Genomic DNA, 25498 nt, shown 5'->3' with positions numbered 1-25498 from the left:
TTGTCCAATTAATAAATGGTATTCAAAATGGGCAAATACTCCCCCAGGAGATTCCAAAAATAACTATTGAGTGTGGAAAGAAAATACCAGAACTACTTCTATTCATTTTTAATTTGCACATTTTCATTCCTTTTTTGTATATATTTTATCATATTCATAATTTTTACCCACTGGAATGTATTTTTAAATTTTTTATTGAATTATAGTTGATTTACAATGTTTCAGGTGTATAGCAAAGCGATTTAGTTATATATATATATAAAAAACCGTGTGTGTGTGTATGTATATATATATATATATATATATATATATATATATATATATATATATACTCTCTTTTGGATTCCTTTCCATTACAGGTTATTCCAAGATATTGAATATAGTTCCCTGTGCTCTACAATAGGTCCTTGTTGTTTATCTAGTTCATATACAGTAGTGTCTATCTGTTAATCCCAAATTCCCAATTTATCCTTCCCCCCATATTCATAATTTTAAGTAGAGCAGAACATATATATAACTTAATGTACACAGATTGTGGTTGCATGCTCAAAAACGTTTCACTGATGCGATGTAGGAACAAAGTTTGGAGACCACTGTTATAAGCACCAGGAACCCATCTGAAGAACTTAAGCTAGGGAACAACAGGATCCGATTTTATTTTAGTAAAATCACTCTGTCTGAAGTGTGGAGAGTGAATTAACAGAGATGAAAATACAGGCAGAGGCTGTAGGCTAGGAGCTACTCAAACCCTGCAAGCAAGGCTTGAACAGAAGCAGTGGGAGTGGGCATGGAGAGGGGGTAGGGGTGGGGGGCAGAGGGAAGGAGGGATGAGAAATATTCAGCAGACAGAATCCACTTGACCTGGTGGTCAACATATGGGACAGCAGGGGAAACTGAAATTTCAACTGACTCTCGGGTCAACTGAATCACTGAGTGGAAACAGCATCCAGGATAAGGAAGCTACCTGTGAAGCAAGAGCTGGGTCCTGGAGAAGCTGCTCACATCACAGGAGTCTGCCAACAGAAGCACATCAGAAGCAGGAAGGAAAACTTCTTCCGCTTGCAGTATCTCCTCAGTACCTCTGCTGACAAAGCTGGACATCATATTAGCTGGCATAGAAAACATATTTAAAGGACCCATCTTTATTTTTGCAGAGCAGGCAATGAAGGATGGATTTGGATCTGAGAAGCAATAAATTAATAACTGGATAATCCACCCCTTTGGCTTCTCAGCTTCCGTGAGAAATCATCACTTTCATCTGGATCCAAACATACATTCCCATTCCAAGTTTTAGAATCCCATTCTTTACCAATTTATGCCCTAACTTTCACATGAGAAACGTGGTGAGACTGTGAGCTCAACTCTTGCTGTAATTCAACAACCCACATACTTAAATTTGTGTTTGATTTTCAACAATATTAGCCCTGTTGTTACAAGAAATAAGAGATTCTTGTATAAGAATAAGAGGGCTATCATGGCAATCTCAGGTTCTTAAACCATGACTTAAGCTGAGAGTTAATCACTTGAGCTTGTGGTTCTTCTCTCTGTAAGTGCTTAAGTACACTCACAAGAAGCCGTCTCATACCACAGTCTTCAAAGTCATCATCACTGTTGTAACTGTCAAGTGCAGCAGCCACTTAGCCTCCAAGGTATGTACTTCGGTTGGCATTTCATCACAATAAACAACAAATAGCTTGATTAACTGCAACCTCACTTCATGTGATAAATTACCGGCATCCCATTTTCCATTGACAAGGAGCTCAGCACTGCACTCAAAGCCAAAGCCGTGACCAAATCTACCCCCAAATCCCATCTTTGCAAGTCTATCTCCTGGTACCACTGCTTGTACCAAACCTGTATCTGTCAGGATCCAATCAGGAGACATAAACCACACAAAAATTAAGCAAATAAAGACTTATTGTAACACAGGATCAGAAGAACTAAGGACTGGCTAGTAAGAAGTAGAGAACTCTAAAGAATATAAGAACAGCAGATGTAAAGAGTAGCTATTATCCCTAAGGAAGGATCCCCCCGCCCCTCAGGGCTAAGATCCAGACCACATTGGTGGGGAGGCGGGACGGGCACAGTCCTGAGTAATTGGATGGTAGAGTTGTGGTGGGTGGGGTGTGATAGAAATCCGCCTCCTGGGACTTGCTGGAAATCTACTTTTCGGGGTGCTAGATTAAGCGGTTAATGAAGATATGTCTCACTGGAGGCAGTCCATTATAAAATCACCCAAGGCGTGTGCTGCGGAAAGCTGCTGGCCGTTAGGTGCTGCTAACCACCGCGCACCGCAGGTGCCTGGGAATAGTACACCTGAACTAGAAAGAAAAGCCCTGTGTCCCTGCAATGGATCTCTATTGCCCTCTACTGACAATACTTAATATTGCATCAGCTCACAAGGAAACGCTTAAAAGGACCCATCTCCACGTTTGCAAAGCAGACCATGAAGGGTGGATTTGGAGCTAAGAGACATCAATTGGTAACTGGTACATGATACATCATTTCCACCTGCCAAAGAAAGAAGGGATGAAAGAAGAAAGGGAGGGTGGAAGGAAGGAAAAGAAAGCCGGCCCTTTCAGGTTTGCAGAGCCAGTCTGAGAAGGACAGGACAAAGACCCCATAACCACATAGGTTGGGGCCACTGTAACTTGATGACTGTCACCCTCCACTGGAACCCTGATACTACCAAGGAGTTGTTTGCATGTGTGCCAGCTTTTTATCTCCCACGTTTTCCAGATGCTTCTCTGTGCTCTTCATCTGCCCCTCACTTGCCGTCAGTGACCCCATCTCCTATTTCACAAAAACTTGGAAGCCATCAGACACAAACTCTCTCAACTTTTTGCCCCTAAATCTACATATTATCCTGTATTCTGCCTTTCCTCCTTCCCTCATGTTATAAAGAAAGTGCTAATCCCCCATCTGGGGGGTTTCCTCTCTTCCTGCCTTCTCTGGAACCTCACACCAATTTTCTTCCCACTTTCCTGTATCTTTAACCTGTCCCTTTTTTTTTTTAGTTCCTTCTCATTAGCATTTAAACTACTCATGTTTCTTCCATTTTGAAAAGCCCTCCCTAAACTCAGTGTGTTTCCCTGCGGCTACCCCTCTATTTCTTCCACTTCATAGCAAAATTTCTTCAGGGAATTGTCTGTGCCCAGTGTGTCCACTTTCTCCCTCCCCATTCCCTCCTCAACCCGCTTCAATAGATTCTCACCAACAACCTCCATGGGCCCAAAGCCATAAGACCTTTTCTAGAATTTACCTTGCTCTTCCCCTCAGTAATAATCAACACTGTCGACCACACCCTCCTCCATACATGTCATTCTTCTGGTTTCCATTATGTTTCTTCAATTCTCTCCTATCTCTAGGCCCTCTTGGTTTCTTTCTGCATTTGTTGATTTACATTCTACTATATGAAGAAGAGTTTCTCTTCCCCATTTATTTGTTCATTTTTTTAGATCCGTGTAGACTCATGAATTTCTGTATTTTTTCAATTGGTTTTAATCAATTATTATCCTTATTTACGTCTGTGGTCAAATTATCTCAGATTTGGCAAGTGAGAGCCTTCAAATCACCTTCTGTGTCTTTTGACACGTTCCCATCATTATTTGAACACTTCTTCCACAGCAAAAATTTCCAGGTCCATCTTGTACATTCCCAAGCCTTGACTGAAATTAGTCATTTCTCAAGGAGCCATGGTTTCATTTGCTATCAGGAGTCACAGCTCCCAGGCTCTTTCAGTAGATGGAACAGGGAATAAATATATGTATACCCCCCACATACACTTTTATATCTCTCTTTATAGGTATATCTTTCTACATTATAAAGCATGAATTTACACCAACAGTTGCAATTCCAAGCCAACAACAGAGGGCCCATTCTCGTTTCCCCTTTCCACCATATTTCTTCCTCTCTTCTCCAACAGTGAGCAACTTGGCTCCCAGTATCTCAATATATATTCAGAATCCATCTCCACGTGCTCGATCCTCTCTATGTCGCCAATTAGGTGACCCTGGTGGGCTCTCCCTGCCACCCCATTTCTTTGCTGTCCCCACACAGGCCACCATGACCACCTCATTTGGGCTTGTCAAGCCTAATTTTGGACTGAATTAGAATGGAATAATGAAAAGGAGGAAGGGGAAGGAAGCAAAGAAGGGAGTGAGGAAGAAAGGAAACAAGGGAAGAAAAGGAGAGAGGGAGGGTGGAAGGAAGGAAGGGAAAGGAAGCTGGCCCCTCCGGTTATAGGCGGCTGAGTCTGTCCTTCCAGCCCCTCCAATGTTTGTGCTCCTTATCCTGTGACTTCTTTTCACTCTGCACCCTCTTCCTGGGTGAAACCATCCCCTCCCATGGCTTTCATCTAGTTGATGATCACACCAAAATAGCCATCTTCATCCTAGACTCTTCTTCTGGGTCTCTGACTTCCATACTGATGTGCCTACCAGAATCCACACTAGGACGGCCACAAGCATCCCAAATTTAACGCGTCCTAAAAGCATCTTATTACAACCACCGTCCCACCCCCACCCCCGCCGCCACAATGTGACCCTATTTCTGCATTTCTGTCTCTGTAAAAAGCACAAACAGAAACCCAGGCATTCCCTTTAACTCCATTCACCACTCCTGATGATTCTGTCTCCTCAGCGTCTCCTACATCCATCCATCCAGCCTCTCCATTTCCGCGGCCTCTCCCCTGGGTCCCTCTAGCTCTCCCACTGAGCTGTCCGCTCCTGTCAGTGCCTTCTCTACACAGCAGCCCAAGTGATGCCTCTACCCCATGAATCTGATCGTGTTGCTCCCCCATTTAAATACCTTGCCTTTGGGATAAAGTCCAAACTCCATAACGGTCCTTGCTCTGTCCTACCTCGCAGCATCACTGTTTTCCCCTCTCCATTTTACCTGCTGTCTAGCCCTCCTGAATCTCTTCTGCCCCCCAAATCCCCCATGCTCTCTCTTCAGGGAGCTTCTCGAGTGTGTTATTCCCCTCTGCTCGGAACATTCTGCTTAAACCCCTACTCTCAACTGGCCTTGCTTCTGCTCCTGCTCATCTGACACTTGTCAGCTTTGACATCACCTCCTCCTGGAAGCCCACTCTGATTTGCCAAACCTAGGTGAGGTGTTCCCCCATGAATGAATGGAGATTAGGGAGCACGAGTTATTCATGCTTAATTTCCCAGTGCTGAGCTCAGCACTTGGTCTTGTTAGCACAATGACAAAATCATCACTGTGGGAGGCAAAATAATGCCCTCCACCCAAGACATCCACGTTCTAATCCCCATGTAACTATGTTATGTTACACAGGAAGGGCGAATTAAGGGTGCAGATGGAATTAAGGTTGCTAATCAGCTGACCTTAAAAGAAGATTACTTTGGTGGAAAATCTTATCTAGGTGGGCCAGGTGTAATTACAAGGATCCTTTAAATGCAGAAGAGAGAGGCAGAACCAGAGGGATGGCATCAGGAGAAAAACTCGACCAGCCATTGCTGGCTTTAAAGATAGGCCACATGGACTACCCTGGTGGTGCTCTGGTTAAGGATCCACCTGCCAATGCAGGGGACATGGGTTTGAGCCCTGGTCCAGGAAGATCCCACATGCTGTGGAAGCAACTAAGCCCGTGTGCCACAACTACTGAGCCTGCTCTCTACAGCCCGCACACCACAACTACTGAGCCCGCGTGCCACAACTAATGAAGCCCGCGTGCCTAGAGCCAGTGCTTCGCAACAAGACAAGCCACCGCAATTAGAAGCCCACGCACCGCAACGAAGAGTAGCCCTCGCTCATCGCAAATAGAGAAAGCCCGCGCAGCAACGAAGACCCAATGCAGCCAAAAACAAACTAAATAAATATATTAAAAAAAAAAAAAGGTCCCAAGAATCAAACTGTTTCATGGCCGCCTGATGTGCTGTGTTTTGTGTCCTGCTAGAGACCTATAACCCAGCCGCTCCCTGATGCTGGGCTCCATGCACCTCCATATCAGAGCTGATAGGCTCTCTTCACCACGACCAAGCATTCCCAGAGGGCACCGGTCTATATATTATAAGCCATTAATACTGTATTTCAAACTAAGTGCTTGTTGCTATAAAGGCCCAGTAAGCATATTTACAATTTTTCCGTTTTTGCAAATTCTGAAGAAACCAAGAACACAACTCAAAACTGTGTTTTATCTTGTTTTCCCTTATGACCAGCTACTCTTAAAAATAAAAATTGATACCTCTGCATTAGTGTTCCTTTATGGTTTATTAGACAGTATTACCCCACATATCAGTTTATTTGGTGCTTGGAACAACTTGCAAATTATGATTATCCCCATTTTTCAGGTGAGAAGTCAGAGGTTCAAAGAGGTTTTGTAATTTGTCCAAGATCACACAGCTAATAAATGGCAAAGCCTAAAAACTAAAATCCAGGTCTTTGGGTAGAAAATACTACTCTCTCTACGTTGGAAAGAACCTTAGTGATATTTATTTATTTATTTATTTATATTTATTTATTGTCTGCGTTGGGTCTTCCTTGCTGTGCACAGGCTTTCTCTAGTCGCGGCGAGCGGGGACTGCTCTTCGTTGCAGTGAGAGGGCTTCTCAGTGCGATGGTTTCTCTTGTTGTGGAGCACAGGCTCCACAAGCATAGGCTTCGGTAGTTATGGCATGCGGGCTTCAGTAGTTGTGGCTCGCGGGCTCTAGAGCGCAGGCTCAGTAGATGTGGCACACAGGCCTAGTTGCTCTGCAGCATGTGGGATCTTCCCAGACCAGGGCTCGAACCCGTGTCCCCTGCATTGGCAGGAGGATTCTTAACCACTACGCCACCAGGGAAGCCCGTTAGTGATATTTAACTCTGATCCCAAATGAGAAACTGTAGCTCAAAGAGACTAAATGGCCTTCCCCAGGTCATCTGTCTGGCAGGCTCGTTTACAGCAAAGACAAAACTTTCAGTCTCCACTCTTCACCCTCTACCGTAAGGATCTGCCATGTTCAAAATCACCTATATACCCAGAGGTAGAGAAAGGACTTGAATCATTAATCATTTAGTGATTAGGTTGAATAACCTGAGAGATATGGGTCACATTCTCTTATTACAAATCTCCAAGGGACCCTCCAAACATCTCAGTTCTACTAAAATATTGTACTAAGCATGCTTTAAAAAAGTGGGCTGAGGGACTTCCCTGGTGGTCCAGTGGCTAAGACTCCATGCTCCCAATGCAGGGGATCTGGGTTCGATCGCTGGTCAGGGAACCAGATCCCACATGCCGCAGCTAAGTGTTCGCATGCCACAACGAAGATCCTGCACACGGCAATGAAGATCTCACGTGCCACAACTAAGACCTGGTGCAGCCTAAATAAATAAATAAATAAATATATATATATATATATATATATATATATATATAAAAATGTGTGCTGAAATCATCTTGGGACTGCACTGTGATATTCCCATGATGCTCAAATAGTATGTATTTTTCTGGGTTTTGGACAATGAAATTGATGTTACAGGGATTTTGTGACCTCTCTGCCTGATGTCACAATAGATATGGTCTGTGAGAGTAAAATCTATGGATGTTCAGAAGAGGAGAGACTTAAATAAACTTCTTTGATAGAAGTACAGTGAGGGACTTCCCTAGTGGCGCAGTGCTTAAGAATCCGCCTGCCAATGCAGTGGACACAGGTTCCAGCCCTGGTCAGGGAAGATTCCACATGCCGCAGAGCAACTAAGCCCATGTGCCACAACTGCTGAGCCCACGTGCCACAACTACTGAAGCCCGCGTGCCAAGAGCCCGTGTTCTCAACAAGAGAAGCCACCACAATGAGAAGCCCGCACACCGCAAGGAAGAGTAGCCCTGTTCACCGCAACTAGAGAAAGCCCACGCACAGCAACAAAGTCCAACGCAGGCAAAAATAAATAAATAAATATTTTAAAATTAAATAAAAATAAACATTATGTATCAATAAATGTAGCCAAAATTCGGTTAACTCTCTTCACTGTTTGAAAAAATAATAAACAAGTAAATAAATAAATAAAACGGCATCTTCTTTAATGACAACACCCAGAATGTTGCAGGCTAAAAAAGCTCTAATTTCACATTTGTTCAAGCATTGATTTGATGTTGCCAATATGACTCCAATCTTGGATAAAATATGCAAACAACATAATTTTATTTCCTCATTTATCAAAACTGATTAGGGAAAAATTAATTAATGAGGGAACCAATAAGATGTTACAAGCTGTTCAAAGAATTCCCAAAACTGCATGTATACAAGACTATCAAGAATGATAAAGATGTGGAATCTAAAATATGACACACATGAACTTATCTGTGAAACAGAAACAGACTCCCAGACATAGAAAACAGACTGTAGTTGCCAAGGGGGAGGGGTAGTGGGGGAAGGATGGAGTAGGAGTTTGGGATAAGCAGAAGCAAACTATTACATAGAGAATGGATAAACAACAAGGTCCTACTGTATAGCACAGGGAACTATACTCATTATCCTGTGATAAAGCATAATGGAAAAGAATATGAAAAAGAATGTATATATGTGTATAACCAAATCACTTTGTTGTACAGCAGAAATTAACATAATGTTGTATATCAACTATACTTCAATAAAATAAAAATTTTTTAAAGAATGATAAAGTAAGTTTCATTAATAGATGAAAAACAACAACAACAGGCACCAACTGCAGGGGTCCCTCCTAATCCTTAGCAACAAAAACCTGATTGTACGGTTGGGGTGTTATAAGGGCTGTATAGTCAAAGAGGGACTGGTCTGACTTGAGATTTCTTTAATCTAGCTTCCCATTCTTGGTAGGATTGGGAAAGGCAGCATTATTTTTAAAAATCATTTAAGAATTCCACAAAAATAAAGACTATACTTTCAGGGATCATTTCTATAGTTTGTTACTAGAGAAGTTTCGGAAACCATAACTCAAAAAGAGTCATGTACCACAATGTTCATTGCAGCTCTGTTTACAATAGCCAGGACATGGAAGCAACCTAAGTGTCCATTGACAGATGAATGGATAAAGAAGATGTGGCACATATATACAATGGAATATTACTCAGCCATAAAAATAAATGAAATAGAATTATTTGTAGTGAGGTGGATGGACCTAGAGTCTGTCCTACAGAGTGAAGTAAGTCAGAGAGAGAGAAACAAATACCATATGCTAACACATATATATGGAATCTAAAAAAAAAATGGTCATGAAGAACCTGGGGCAAGACAGGAATAAAGACGCAGACCTACTAGAGAATGGACTTGAGGACATGGGGAGGGGGAAGGGTAAGCTAGGACAAAGTGAGAGAGTGGCATGGACATATATACACTACCAAACGTAAGGTAGATAGCTAGTGGGAAGCAGCCGCATAGCACAGGGAGATCAGCTTGGTGCTTTGTGACCACCTAGAGGGGTGGGATAGGGAGGATGGGAGGGAGGGAGATGCAAGAGGGAAGAGATAGGGGGATATATGTATATGTATAACTGATTCAGATTGTTATAAAGCAGAAACTAACACACCATTGTAAAGCAATTATACTCCAATAAAGATGTTAAAAAAAAAAAGTCTGTGAGGAAGTAGAGGTGAGCTACAACCTTGGGTAAGAGTCTCACTGTTCTATGTATATAAAGAAGTTAGAATGAACTACAGTGTAGTACATTAATTATAGCTATCTAAGGTATTCTGATATTTAAAATATTTTCATTTTAATAAAAGGAGAATATTGAAGGTTATTTAAAAAAAAAGAATTCCACAAAAATAAAACTCAACCTTGACACCCCATATCCAGTCTGTCAGGAAATCCCATTGATGATCAAAACGTATTCAGGATCTGACCACTTCTCACCACTGCTATGACCCTGGTCAGAGCCACTATCATCTCCCACCCACATGTTGCTATAGCTTGGTCTCCCTGCTTCTACCCAAATCTTCCTGGAGTCTTCTCAACTCAGAGCAGCCAGAGGGTCCTTTTAAATCAGGAGACAGATTGTCTCACCTCTCTGCTCAGAACCCTTTCCTGATTTCCGTATCAGTCAGAGTAAAAGCCAAATCCTGGCAATGACCTCCAAGGGCTCACATGATCTGCACGGACCCCAGCTTGTCAACTCTCTGGCCTCTTCCCCCACTTCTCTCTCCCTCACTCTCTCTGCTCCACTGGCCTCCTTCCTAAGCCTCAGACACACCAAACAGTTCCCTCTTAGGGCCTTCATTCTGTTCCTTTTACCTGAAATGCTCTTCCCCCAGGTAGACCATTAGCTAGCTCCTTCACTTCCTTCAAGACTTTGCTTAATTTTTACTTTAATGAGGCCAACCCTGACAACTCTACTTAATACTGCTGTCTATGCCCACCCCCACTATTAATTTCCAATTGCTGCTGTAACAAATTACCATAAACTTAGTGACTTGAAACAACACAAGTTTATTATCTTACAGTTTTGGAGTAACAACCAAATCTGCCTTTTGGAGAGAGAACTTTGGGGGGCAGCATGGATGATGGATTGGATGGGGAGACAAAGAAGAAGAAAGGAGGGAGGGAGAGGAACAGAGAGGAAGGGAGGAAATTAGATCATTTCTATTTACAGTTGACCCTTGAACAACACTGGGGTTAGGGGCACCCAACTGCCCAGTGAAAAATCCTCCAATAACTTTATAGTCAGCCCTTGGCCCTCTGTGGTTCTGCATCTGGATTCAACCAATTGCTCATCCTGTACTACTGTATATATTTATGCAGTAAGAAAAAAATCCACATATAAGTGGACTTGTGCAGTTCAAACCCATGTTGTTCAAGGGTCAACTGTACTAAGATTTTTCTGTTATGTTTTGTTTTTTGGGTTTTGTTGTTGTTGTACTAAGATTTAAATAATTGTCATACACAGGACTTGACAATTTCAGTTGCCATAACCCAGACGGTAACAGCGGGCTTGAAGAGAAAGCATCCAGAGATTCTTAGAAGGTAGAATCAATAAGGTTTGTGATGACTGGTTTGATATGGATGGTGAAAGACTAAGAGGTCTTGAGAAAAAGGGAATCAGTTTTTGTGGGTGCGTATAATGAGTCTCGCTGGAGAGCTGTTGTCTTGGAGATACAAGGCATCTATCTGGATAGGAGTAGAAGGCATCTGGGGAAGAGTCTGGTGCTAAAGAGACAGATTTTGAAGCAGATAGGGAGGGAGCAGTTGAAGTTATGTCAGGGGATAATAAGGCAAAAACAAAATAAAGGGGTGAGGGAACTGATTCCAGAACACTGAATATCACCTTCCTAGGGTGGGCACTGGAGGAGATGTTAGAGCTGAGGGGGTGTCTCTCCCACGCCCAGCACGCAGGAGCCATGTTGCCTCCTCAGTCTTTCTTCCTAGATGATGAAGCCCAGAGTAGAGCAGAAGACACCATGAAGAAAAAGAAGGAACAAACAGACACTATAAGTTCTTAAAAGTTTTAAATGGTGTGTGAAAAGTTAACAACATTCAAAGGTTTATGGGGAAAATTTAGAGAGGAAAATGTTACCAGGAAATGTGAGATATTTTCATTTTTTTAATGATGTAAAGAGTTCATAGCAAATGAGAGAAGGAATCTAAAAGCCTACAGGAACTGGTTAGAAAACTGTAATCATCCATATAATGAAACACGACGTGACCACGAGAAAGATTAAAGTAGAGTAGCCCCCTTCGAAGAGTAGCCCCCGCTCAATTTGGAAGCCCCCAAATTGTTAATTTTAAAAGATAATTGTAATTATCTTTTAAAATAAGAGCGTGGAGCTAAAGAGTAGAGGACAATTCTCACATCTTTATTTAAAAATAAGTATTGGGACTTCCCTGGTGGCACAGTGGTTAAGAATCCGCCTGCCAATGCAGGGGACACAGGTTCGAGCCCTGGTCCGGGAAGATCTCACATGCCGCGGAGCAACTAAGCCTGTGCGCCACAATTGCTGAGCCTGCGCTTTAGGGGCCACGAGCCACAACTACTGAGCCCAGGTGCTGCAACTACTGAAGCCCGCACACCTAGAGCCCCTGATCCACAACAAGAGAAGCCACTGCAAAGAGAATCCCGCGCACCGCAAGGAAGAGTAGCCCCCAATCGCCGCAAGTAGAGAAAGCCCGCGCACAGCAATGAAGACCCAACGCAGCCAAAACTAAATTAAAAAATAAAAATTTAAATTAAAGAAAAACTGACTTCTAAAAAAATAATAATAAAATAAAATACATTTTTAAAAAAAGAAAAGTGGACAAAGACTTAAATGGCAGAAATGTGTGGGCTGGGTTAGCGGTTCAGACTTGAGCAATGCACTTACATGTTGTAAAGGAAAAATTATGAGCCTCAAATGTTGACCTATATTATTTTTATTATGATGTTACTTAAATATGTACAAACAGAAAAGTAGATATAAATGCCTTATTCTAAAAAATAAAATAAATGCCTTATTCTTATAGCTCCTTGTACAAGGATAAAACCAAAGCAAGTTAGAAAATTAAATGTAATTGTACAGTAATATAAATATAAAGTATATTTTAAAAAACAGTAAAATTCAAATGAGCAGCATTCAGTTAATATGATGGATGATGTTTTCTGAAAAGGAAATTCAAATTAAACCCACAAGGTACCATTTTCTACCCACTAGAATGGCTAACATTGAAAACAATGACAACGCCTACCCTGGGGTTGGCAAGAAAGAAGAGCAACTGAAACTTTCACACATCGTTGGAAAATGTAAGATGGTAAAACACTTTGGAAAATCTGGCAGCTAGTCATAAAGCTAAATGTCACCTACCATATGACCCAGCAATTTCACACCTAGATATTTTCTAGAAGAGTAATGAAAATATATGTTCACAAAATATACATGTACAAAGTCTTTTTATTCATACCATTTTTATTCTTAACAGCTAAAGATTGGAAACAACCCAATGACCACAAACAGGTGAATGGAAAAGCCAAGTATGGTATATTCATACAGCAGACTTGTGCTCAGCAATAAAAAACAAGAGAATGCCAAAGCCTGATAGTGCAAAACCAGCTCCTCACTGTAACAAATGACATTTTCTTTCTCATTGGGTGGTTACCAATGGACACATGCATTTATCAAATAAACCAATGAATTTGCAAAACCCAGTGAAATGGGAACCCTCTTACACTCTTGGTGGGAATGTAAATTGGTGCAGCCACTATGGAAAACAGTACGGAGGTTCCTCAAAAAACTAAAAATAGAATTTCTATATGATCCAGCAATCCCACTCCTGGGAATATATCCAGACAAAACTATAATTCAAAAAGATACATGCACCCTTATGTTCATAGCAGCACTATTTATGATAGCCAAGACATGGAAGCAATGTATTTACTTATTTATTTTTTTAATTTTGGCTGCCCTGGGTCTTAGTAGCGGCATGCATGCAGGATCTAGTTCCCCAACCAGGGATCGAATCTGGGCCCCCTGCATTAGAAGCCCGGGGTCTTACGCACTGGACCACCAGGGAAGTCCCAAGACATGGAAGTAATCTAAATGTCCATCGACAGATGAATGGATAAAGAAGATGTGATACACACACATACACACACACACACACACACACACACACACACACACATTGGAATAGTACTCAGCCATAAAAAAGAATGAAATATTGACATTTACAGCAACATGGATGGACCTAGAGATTATCATACTAAGTGAAGTAAGTCAAAAAGAGAAAGGAACTTCCCTGGTGGTCCAGTGGTAAAGAACCTCCTTCCAATGCAGGGGACCCAGGTTCAATCCCTGATGGGGGAATTAAGATCCCACGTGCCACAGGGCAGCTAAGCCTGTGAGCCACAACTACTGAGCTTAAGCACCTCAACAAGAGAGCTCGCGTGCCACAAACTACAGAGCCCACGCGTCCTAGAGCCCACGCACCACAACTAGAAAGAAGCCTGCATGCCTCAACGAAGACCCGATGCAGCCAAAAAAATAAAATAAAATAAATAAAATAAAATGAAATATTTTTAAAAAAACAACAAAAAGAGAAAGACAAATACCATATGATATCACTTATATGTGGAATCTAAAAATATGATACAAATGAACTTATTTATGAAACAGAAACAGATTCATAGACATAGAAAATGCACTTGAGGTTGCCAAGAGAGAGGATGAGGTGGGGGAGGGAATCGCTTTGCGGTACACCAGAAACTAACACAACATTGTAAATCAACTATACATCAATTAAAATAAATAAATTTTTAAAAATAGCGAATGCACACATAAGCTTTTTCCATGTAAGTTTTACTTAAAATATGTATAAATATAAACATATAAACATTAAGAAGTAATAGTATTTCAGAGAGTCTGAGTGGAGCTAATGAACTGAACGTTTGTGTGACTGTCACTTGAAGACAAGTGGCACTGGCAGCATGGTTGACCAGCTGAAGGGAAAACAGTGCAGAATTGAAAGAAGCTTTCCACTATTTGACAAGGATGGTGACGAACATCAAAAAATTGGAGACTGTAATGAGGCCTCTTGGGCAAAATTCCCTAGAAGCAAAATTTCAGGATAAATTAATGAAACAAATGGTGATGGAAATAGTACAATTGACTTTCTGGACTTTCTGACAATGATGACAAGAAAAATGAAAAACATAAAAAAGAAATTAGAGAAACATTCCTTGTGTTTAATAAGGATGACACTGTCCGTGTTGGTGCGACATAACTACATCCCATGATAAAACACCTTCAAGAAAAGTTAACACATAAGAAGGTTGATTAAATGATCATGGAAGCAGATACTGATAATAATAGTCAAGTAAAAACGGAAGAATTTGTATAAAGGATGTCAGCAAAGTGAGACCACTGTACAGAATGTGTTAAAGTTCCTGTGCAAAATTATTTGCCTTTTTTTTTTCTTGTTGTCTAAAGAATATGCATGAGTAGTCATTAGGACTTACTTCTCTGTGTTTTTCTTTCTTTCTTTTCTTTTAATTTTAATTTTTGGTTGCATTTGGTCTTCGTTGCTGTGCGCGGGCTTTCTCTAGTTGTGGCGAGCAGGGGCTACTCTTCATTGTGGTGCGTGGACTTCTTATTTTGGTGGCTTCTCTTGTTGCAGAGCACGGGCTCTAGGAGCACAGGGTTCAGTAGCTGTGGCATGCGGGCTCAGTAGTTGTAGCTCACGGGCCCTACAGCGCAGACTCAGTAATTGTGGTACACGGGCTTAGTTGCTCCACGGCATGTGGGATCTTCCCGGACCAGGGCTCGAACCTGTGTCCCCTGCATTAGCAGGTGGATTCTTAACCACTGCGCCACCAGGGGAGCCTTATGTTTTTCTTCTTTATCTCACTATCACTATCCTATACCTTATTTTTTAAAAATACATCAAGTAGCAAGATGCACATGACTTGCTAAATTACTGGTTCTCAAATTTTGGGCGTTCAGCACCCCTTTACATTTTAAAATTTTATGAAGATCTCTAAGACCTTTTGTTTGTATGAGTTATATATATTAAAAGTTTCCATATTAGAAATTAAGATAGAATTTTTTTTTTTTTTTTTGCAGTACGCGGGCCTCTCACTGCTGTGGCCTCTCCCGTTGCGGAGCACAGGCTCCGGACACGCAGGCTCAGCGGCCATGGCTCACTGGCCCAGCCGCTCCGCGGCATGTGGGATCTTCCCGGACCGGGGCATGAACCCGTGTCCCCTGCATCGGCAGGCGGACTCTCAACCACTGCGCCACCAGGGAAGCCCAAGACAGAATTTTAAAATATTTGTTCATTACAAAATAATAACAAAACCATTACAGGTTGACATAAGTATTTTTAAAATAATTATACTTTCCAAAACAAAAAAACACACTAGTGAGAAAAGTGGACTCATTTTACATTTTTGCATATCTCCTTAACGTCTGGATTAATAAAAGACAGCTGGATTCTCATATCAACATTCAATCTGTTGTGATATCACACTTCATGTAGCGTCTGGAAAATTCCACTCTACACTAATGAGAGAACAAGAGTGAGAGGCAGATAATGTCTTTAATATTGTTGTTAAAATGGTTTTTACCTCATGGGTCCCCTTTGCTCACACTTTGAAAACCACTAACCTACGTCCTTCAACACATCTAAACTTAGATGGAGTTGGTCAAATACAAGAACACCTAAGTTACGCCTTTTTAAAAATAGTTTTCTTTAGGGACAATCAGCCTGTTGTTGTATATTTCAGAATTCTGAACTATAGAGAATCCACAATATATACCTAAAGTTGTGCTATTGCAAAGTGGGTTCATTATCCAAGTAAGCATACATCATTATTTTTTACTACTGATCCTATACCAGAAGCTTTGTCTTATATTGATACTTGCTTTTAAAGATTTGTTTGGCTCTTAAAGAAAGTCTGCTTGTGGTACTATTTACCTCAGACAAGTTATATATTTGATTTCCAACTTAAAAATTACAATTAGTTTTGTAGGAAACTGCCATACTATCTTTCAAAATGACTGTACAATTTTACATTCCCAGCAGCAACGAATGACAGTTCCTGTTCCTCCACATCCTCACCAATGTTTGGTGTTGTCAGTGCTTTGAAATTCAGCCATTCTAATAGGTGTGTAGTGGTAACTCACTGTTTTAATTTGCAATTCCCTAATGACATATGATGTTGAGCATATTTTCATATGCATATTTGCCATCTGTATATCTTCTGCGGTGAGGCGTTTGTTCAGATCTTTTGCCCACTTTTAGTCAGGAAGTTAGTTTTCTTATTGTTGAGTTTAAAAGAGTTTTTTAAATATATTTTTGATACCACTCCTTTATCAAATATGTGTTTTTCAAAGATTTTCTCCCAGTCTGTGACTTGTTTTTTCATTCTGTTAACTGTGTCTTTCACAGAGCTTAAGTTTTTAATTTATTATTATTTTTTTAATGCATGGTTTTTTAAAGTTACTTTATTTTATTTACTTATTTATTTATTTATTTTGGCTGCACTGGGTCTTAGCTGCGGCCCACGAACTCTTAGTTGCGGCGTGCGTGCGGTATCTAGTTCCCCAACCAGGGATTGAACCTAGGCCCTCTGCACTGGGAGCACGGAGTCTTACCACTGGACCACCAGGGAAGTCCAAGTTTTTCATTTCATTTCATTTCATTTTTTTAAATATTTTATTTGTTTGTTTGTTTGGCTGCACTGGGTCTTAGTTGCAGCACGCAGGATCTTTTACTTTTGTTTTTTAAATTTTTAAACTTTTTTATTTTTTAAATTGTTATTGGACTATAGTTGCATTACAATATTGTGTTAGTTTATACTGTACAGCAAAGTGAATCAGCTATGCGTATACATATATCCCCTCTTTTTTGGATTTCCTTCTTATTTAGGTCACCACAGAGCACTGAGTAGAGTTCCCTGTACACGGGATCTTTTAGTGGAGGCATGCATGCAGGATCTAGTTCCCTGACCAGGGATCGAACATAGGCCCCCGCATTGGGAGCACGGAGCCTTTTTTTTTTCAATTTATCTTTAATTTACTTATTTATTTTTATTTTTGGCTGTGTCGGGTCTTAGTTGTGGCACACGGGATCTTTGTTGCCGCACACAGGCTCTTCGCTGTGGCACGTAGGCTTCTCTCTAGTTGTGGCGTGCGGGATTTCTCTTCTCTAGTTGTGGCGCGCGGGCTTCAGATCATGTGGGCTCTGTAGTTTGCAGCACACAGGCTCTCTAGTTGAGGCATGCAGGCTCAGTAGTTGTGGCGCACAGGTTTAGTTGCCCTGTGGCATGTGGGATCTTATTCCCTGACCAGGGATCGAACCCACATCCCCTGCATTACAGGACAGATTCTTTACCACTGGACCAGCAGGGAAGTCCCAGGAGCATGGAATCTTAACCACTGGATCACTATAGAAGTCCCTAAGTTTTTAATTTTAATAAAGTCCAACTTATCAATTTTTTCTTTCATGAATCATGCTTTTGGTGTTGTAACTGAAAAGTCATCACCAAGTCCAAAGTTACCAAGATTTTTCACCTATGTTATTTTCCGGGAGTTTTAGTTTTGTCAGAGGTTGGGGGAAGGGAGCGAAGGACAAAGAGTGGAATACAGAGGATTTTTAAGGCAACGAAACTATTCTCTATGATACAGTAATGATGGACACATTTTCAAAACACATACAATGTACTACACAAAAAGTGACCCCTAATATAAAATATTGGACTTTAGTTAATAATAATGTGGTTCATCAGTTATAACAAGCGTAACACAATATTTCAAGATGTAAATGTAGGAAAACTGTAGGAGAAGGGGAACAAAAGAATAAACTGTTATCAACCAAGAGAAGTAACAATAGCAAAGATAACAAATCAGTTGTAAAGACTCTAAGTTCTGTTTCAATGGTAAAGACTAGCCTGAAGCACTTTCTTGAGGTGTTTTGCAGAATTTAAACCCCCCCAGGGACTCAACTACCAGATCAACTGAAACCTAAGGGATGATGACGTTGACCTTTTCTGACCCTTGATACTTCAATCAACTAAAGCTTGGACTCTGTGGACAGCCCAAGCCCCTTCATGAATATGTATACACCCTTAGCTTAAAACCTCCCCAGTTTTGCTGTTTGGGGAGACACACTGCTTTGGGAAAGATCTTCAGTGTTCTCTTTACTTGCTGCAAGTAATAAATCCTCCTCCCGCTCTTTGGCTTGACCGTGACTTTTGGCTCCACACCTACCAAGAGGCAAATCCAGTTTTCCCTAACAGCACCAACCCCCTGTCTCTGTGGGGCACTGTGTGGCCACGGCTGCCATATCCCCTAGGAGATGCTATATTCCAGCCTCCCCTTACATTTTATATCCCCCCACAGCTCCTGGCATGAGGCCTTGCAATATGGCAGGCTGCTGAGTCAATGTTGCAGCTCTGACTTCAGATTTCATCAGGGCAGTTTGTGTTTCAGAAAGCAAACAGGAGAGGATGGACCCAGCCCGGCAATGGCCAACTTAGCAGTCTGAAGACGTGAGCTGTTCAAAATGTGGTTGATGCCTCTGATTTTCTGAGTCTACCTTTATTCCCAGGGCACTTTGAAATGAAACAAATCCACTTCTCCCGAGGAATCCTCAAAGCACACCGCCACTGAGGGTGGATTTATCTTTCTAGAACTCATATCTTAAATCCCCCTCTTTAAATCCTCTCCCTCTTTAAATTACCTCCCATCCATCTGCAGGGATAGCAAACACAGATCTCAGTGAGGCAGGCAGCCAGCTTCAATGAGGAAAGGAGGCCCATGTAATGTGGGGACCAGTGGGAATTGTGGCAAACTGAAAGGCATACACATTCAAAGGTTCTTAAAACTGCTGGTCAAACCAAATGTATGAACAGGAAGTCCAGTTCAATCACCAGCAGCCAATGTGGGGTGTTTGATTCATATTTTATAGTACAAATTGCTCAGTATAAATTACAGGGCCCTTCAAGTCCAGCCACTCTTACCCATGTCCCTACACTCTGTTTACATGACATACTTTCACACATTCTCCCTGTTATCTTTGCTGGTTCATTCTTTTCCCCCCAACTTTTATTGAGCACCTAATATGTACCATGCACTATAATATTAATAGATGCTTAGGAAACAAGGGTGAACAAGAGTTTCAGTCCTCATGAAGCTTGTAGTGTAGTGTCGACAAAAAATTAATCAGTCCATCTAAGAAATGGAAAATTTTATTCAAGCCAAATTGAGGATTATAACCTGAGAACAGCCTCTCAGAAAGCTCCAAGAACTGTTCCGCCCATTAGAAGTCAAAGCACAGTTATGTAAGTTTTTTTGAGAGAAGGGGCTGTACATTAAGTGATGTATTATTGACAGTTTACACAATCCAGATCTGTGAGTGCAAAGTAGTGGGTCATCGTGACCCCTTACAAAATCAGGAAGGAATGTTATCTTTTAAGGAGTTGTCTTGTTGGTGCTAGCAGAATGTTGCTCTTTATGGCTGAGCAGGTATTTCTGCCTGTGGGGAGGTTTGGTCGATGCATAATGCAGATACACAATGCACAGTAGAGGGGAGAGAGGAGGCCAAAAGGCAGAGAAAAGTTTTTACGTTTAAATTTTTCTTTTCTTGCCACGAAGTATGAATTTCATGTCATAGTAGTGAGGGGACATACATGTTAACAGACAGTTACCAGACTGTGATAAGCATTATGAGAAAAGTACCGGGTTTGCCTGAAATATACACAAGGGGCGCCTAGCCAGATCAGAGAAAGATAGGTTTGGGAAGTCTCCTCCTCCGAGTAGATATCTTAGCCATGGCTAAGGATGAGCTAAGGAAGCAAAGATGAGAGTGAAAGGGTGAAGGTGGTGGTAGGGAGAGGGTTTCCTGGAAGAGCAAACAGTACTAATAAAGGTTCCTAAGGAAACGAACATTCCATGTGGCTGGAGAGTAAGAATACAGGGAGGGGTGGCACAAGATGAAACTGAAAAGGTGAGCAGAGGCCAGATCTTTCCAAACCTTGTGACCAAATGAGTCAGATTTTGTCCTAGGGGCAATGGGCACAACCAACAGTTTTTAATCAAGGACTCACATTTGTCTTTTAGAAGAATCTCTCTGGCTTCATTGTGGAGAACAGGCTGAACAAGGGGTGGAAGCAAAGACGATAATTAGAGGGCCCTCACGATAAACCAGCCAGAGATGATGATGGCCTGGCATGAGATGCGGCAGTGGGGTGGAAAGCATGGACCAGACTTGGGAGAATTGATATAACTCAGAGATTTAGTGATGGTGGGAAGAAAGACAAGAGGAGGTGTTAATGATGAACTTGGAGTGCCCTGATCCCCTCCTCATCCTTTCAGCTTAATTCTCTCAGTCTTCATGGACCCTCTAGGCATCTTCTTACCCACTACCCCCAATACTCTGTCCCACTACTGGTGTAGCACACCATATTGTATAATGGTGAGAGACTGGGTATCCTTCTTCCTTGTTGTGTTGGGCAGAGACCCTGTATCACTCAGGGTCAAATTGGGAGGTAGAGGTAGAGGTAAGGTAGGTAAGGTAGAGGACCAGGGCTGAGATCCAGACCTTGTTGGAGAGTTACACAGCTGTGGGTAACTGGATGGCACAGAAGTCGCTCAATGCTGGGCCAGTGGTGAAACCGAGTGAGGCCCTGTGAGGCTCCCAGGTATAGAGGCTCTTTTGTTCCCTGTTTCTTATAGGCAACACGCCAGTCTCCATGACCTTCCCGGAATTCCAAAGGGCAGATTCGAACAGTTGCTCATCAAGGGAGGAGAGCCAAGAAACCAGCTGAGGTCAGATGAAAGGAACCAGAGTTCATCCAGATTAGGAGACCCACCATCTGAGAAGAGATTAAGGGAGTGCAAGCGGGCGCACTCACCCTAATCTTGTCAGAGACCCCACCTTTGAACCATTGTTGTAAAACCCCTCATCAAATCCTCCCAGGTTGGGACACATAGTTTTTCCAGGCAGGAGTCCCCCTTTGCCTGGCAAAGTAATAAAGCTATCCTTTTCTACTTTACCCAAAACTCTGTGTCTGAGATTTGGGACTGGTGTACAGAGAAGCTGAGCTTTACACAGCAATGGTAGTTGCTGGAAATATGCCCTCCAGAACTTGCCAGAAACCTACCTTCTAGGGTGTCAAGGAAAGTCATTCTTGGAGAGGTATCTCAATGGAGGCACCCTGACACAAGGGCAACCAAGGATGGGAGGATTCAGGGGAAAACTACTGGCTGGGTGGTGCTGGCCACTGTCACTGCAGGAGTGGGGCTCTGGAAGAGCTACATGAGCTGCAGAACCCTGGTGCTGGGGAAGCCATCTGCACTGCAGGAGCTGAGCATTAAGGAACCCATGCATGCTGCAGGAGCCTGCTGAAAGAGTACATTAGAATTAGAAAGGAAACCCCTTCCTCCTGCAATTACTCTCCGGAGCCCTCACCTGACAAAGACTAACATTGTGCCAACTGGTAAAGAAAAAAATACTTAAATGGTCCAGCTCCAATTTTTGCACAGCAAGCAATGAAGGGTGAATTTGGAGCCAAAAGGCAATAAATTGGTAACTGGCACAGACCCCATATTGTTTATCACAGCTGCTGGAGTACCACAGGGGGCTAGAAATCAATATGGCAAGGAAGGTTAGGAAAGGAGAAATGTATATTCAAGTCTGTTGCCCACTATCAAACTGGGTTGTTTTTTGGTTGTTGTTGAGTTGTAGGAGTTCTTCATATATTCTGGATATTAAACCCTTATCAGATAAATGATTTGCAAATACTTTCTTTCATTCCCTAAGTTGCTTTCTCACTCTCTTCATAGTGTTCTTTGATGCACAAAAGTTTTCAAGTTTGATGAGGTCTAATTTATCTATTTTTTCTTTTGTTGTCTGTGCTTTTGGTGTCATATCCAAGAAATCATTGCCAAATCCAATGTCATAAAGCTTTCCCACTATGTTTGCTTCTAAGAGTTTTATAGATTTAGAGCTTATGTTTAGGTCTTTGATTCATTTTGAGTTAATTTTTGTATTGGATGTAAGGTAAAGGTCCAATTTCATTCTTTTGCATATGGATATCCAGTTTACCCAGAACCAAATGTTGAAAAGCATTTGATCATATATGCAAGAGCTTACTTCTGGGTTCTCTATTCTGATTCATTGGTGTATATGTCTGCCTTATTCCAGTACTACATGTTTTGATTACTGTAGCATTTGTCTCTTAAATCCTGTGAAAAATTAAAAGTGGGGTTACAAAAAAATTTATAACAATAGGTTTCATTTATTTAGGCCTGTGTTGGGTCTTCCTTGCTACGTGTAGGCTTTCTCTAGTTGCGGCGAGTGGGGGCTACTCTTCGTTGCAGTGCGCGGATTTCTCATTGTGGTGGCTTCTCTCATTGTGGAGCACGGGCTCTAGGCGTGCGGGCTTCACTAGTTGCAGCACGTGGGCTCAGTAGTTGTGGCTCACGGGCTCTAGAGCACAGGCTCAGTAGTTGTGGCACATGAGCTTAGTTGCTCCGCAGCATGTGGGATCTTCCCGGACCAGGGATCAAACCCGTGTCCCCTGTATTGTCAGGTGGATTCTCAACAACTGCACCACCAGGGAAGCGCCAACAATAGGTTTTTATATGTGCCCATGTATTTACCTTTAACAGGGATCTTTATGTCTATATCTGGCTACATGTTACTGTCTCGCGTCCTTTCATTTCAACCTGAAGGAATCCCTGTAGCATTTCTTGTAGGACAGGTCTAGTGGTAATGTGTGGGAGAGTGGTATGGGGGGGAGGGGGAATCGGATGAAGGTAGTCAAAAGATACAAACATCCAGCTATAAGACAAATAAGTACTAGAGATGTAACATACAACATGATAAATATAATTAACACTGCTGTATGTGATATACAAAAGTTAACAGAGCAAATCCTGAGTTCTCATCACGAAAAAAAAATGTTTTTCTATTCAGTTTTGTATCTATATGAGATGATGGATGTTCACTAAATTTACTGTGGTCCTCATTTCATGAAGTATTAAGTCAAATCATTTCACTGTACACCTTATACAGTGCTGTACATCAACTATATACCAATAAAACTGGAAGAAAAAAGATATATCAGGGTAACCAAAGAGTCTAAATTCATGAGGGAAAGAATTCTAGCTAATAAGTGTGGAAGAAAGGATTGAATTAGAAAATTACCATTTCACAGCCCCTAATGAGATAATAGCAGATGAACAAAACAGCAAATAAAGCAATGAACTATGGTTGAAACTATTAGATAAAAGCTTAATGTGGAACTATACAATTGCAGGGGCAGGCTTGTCACCACCTGAGCCTACCGATCACTGAAACTGGGACCATGAGCTATTGCGGGTCTCCTGGTGTGATACCAACACACATCACCTCCTAGCCTCTAGAGCCAACCTCCATTTACACAATATGGGAGAGAGAGAGGAAGAAGTTAAATGACACGACAAGGAAACAGAAAAATCCACAAAGTGGGGCATTTTACAGGACAACTGACCCAGTTTTTGCAGCAAGTCATGACAGGGAAAAATGAAAAGGGCAGGGGCCCACCCTAGATTATAAGAGACTTAAACACCATACAAGAAAATTTCATGTGTAGATTCTGTATGTATTCTGAGTTGTATGTTTTCTATTGTCTTTTAGACAATCAGAGAAATTTGATTCTGGACTGGGTTTTAGATGATAACAGGGCCAAGTTGACTTTGTCAAGTATGAAAATGGCATTGAGGTTACGGAAAAAAGTCTAGTTTTTTTTTTGGAGTTTTTTTTTTTTTTTTTTTTTTTTAGATGTTGGGGGTAGGAGTTTATTAATTAATTTATTTTTGCTGGGTTGGGTCTTCGTTTCTGTGCGAGGGCTTTCTTTAGTCGTGGCAAGCGGGGGGCCACTCTTCATCACGGTGCGCAGGCCTCTCACTATCGCGGCCTTTCTTGCTGCGGAGCACAGGCTCCAGACGCGCAGGCTCAGTAGGTGTGGCTCACGGGCCCAGCCGCTCCGCGGCATGTGGGATCCTCCCGGACCGGGGCACGAACCCGTGTCCCCTGCATCGGCAGGCGGACTCTCAACCACTGCGCCACCAGGGAAGCCCAAAAGTCTAGTTTTTTAGAGCTGTATATTGAGATATACAGGAGTAAAATGACATAAGGTCTGCAGCAGAGCAAAACAGAAAGGGGTAAAGCAAACCTGACAGGATCTTGATAATTGTTGAATCCATGTGATGGGATACGGGAGTTCTTTGTTCTATTTTCACTTCTGAGAAGGTCTGAATATTTTCATAACAAATTCTAAAGAGAGTTTTTAAAAGAGATGATGTGTGGGAGGGTGGTAGAGGGATAAATATTAGCTTCTCTTTCCCGGTAGCAGGTGTAAGACACGTGGGTGGAAGAGAAAATCCTCTCTGCGTTTTATTAAAAACTCTCTCTTGGGATTTGCTCATTTAAGGAACTAACAAAATTGCCCTCAGAGCGTGGTATGTAGGCCACGCCCCACCAGGGATACTTCAGAGAGCAGAAAAAAAACTCAAATTGGCAACTTGGTCACAGACAGAAACTCAGCAAGATCAAATACCTGAAAAGGACTTTTTTTTAAAGTATTGAATTATTTTCGATCTATTAAAAAGAAAATCCCCGAGGGGATAGATGCAATTTTCGTGGGAAGAGAATTATCTGCGCTAGTTAAACCAAACCAAAACAAAGGCATTCTTCGCAATAACTCCCTGAGAGCAGCGTTTACGGAGACAGTAATTAGGTAATTAGACCGGGTAGTCACCGCAGAGCCTCGGGTGCCGCAGGGTGTTAATGACTCCTGCTCAGCTGTGCAGCTGCCCTCGGCGAGGAGGTAGGTCTGGACTTTTCTGAGCGTAGGCCACTCGGCCTGATTCCTCTCGCCTCTGCAGCTCTCGGGGAGCATCCTTCCCCCAACGCCCGCGGGGCTGGGCGCAACCGGGGCTGGCGGGTGGGACGCTGGGCTCGCGCTGGTCCCCCCGCGCGGCCGCTCCCAACTCTCGGCCCTCACCCCAAAACTGCCGGCGCATCAAGCTACCATAATTTTAGCGTCCCCTGGCCGCAGGGCTTGGGTACCT

The 25498-nt window shown here is 42.1% G+C and overlaps 1 pseudogene; it reads left to right on the top strand.

Annotated features, from left to right (window-relative positions):
• Window positions 1-8849: 8849 nt before the first annotated feature.
• On the top strand, window positions 8850-8923 carry LOC116741038 (annotated as a pseudogene).
• Window positions 8924-25498: the final 16575 nt, after the last annotated feature.

The sequence above is a fragment of the Phocoena sinus genome, chromosome 15 (assembly GCF_008692025.1).
Source record: "Phocoena sinus isolate mPhoSin1 chromosome 15, mPhoSin1.pri, whole genome shotgun sequence".
Classification (NCBI taxonomy): domain Eukaryota; kingdom Metazoa; phylum Chordata; class Mammalia; order Artiodactyla; family Phocoenidae; genus Phocoena; species Phocoena sinus.
Note: the sequence above shows the minus strand (reverse complement) of the source record. Positions and strands in the feature narration are given on the sequence as shown.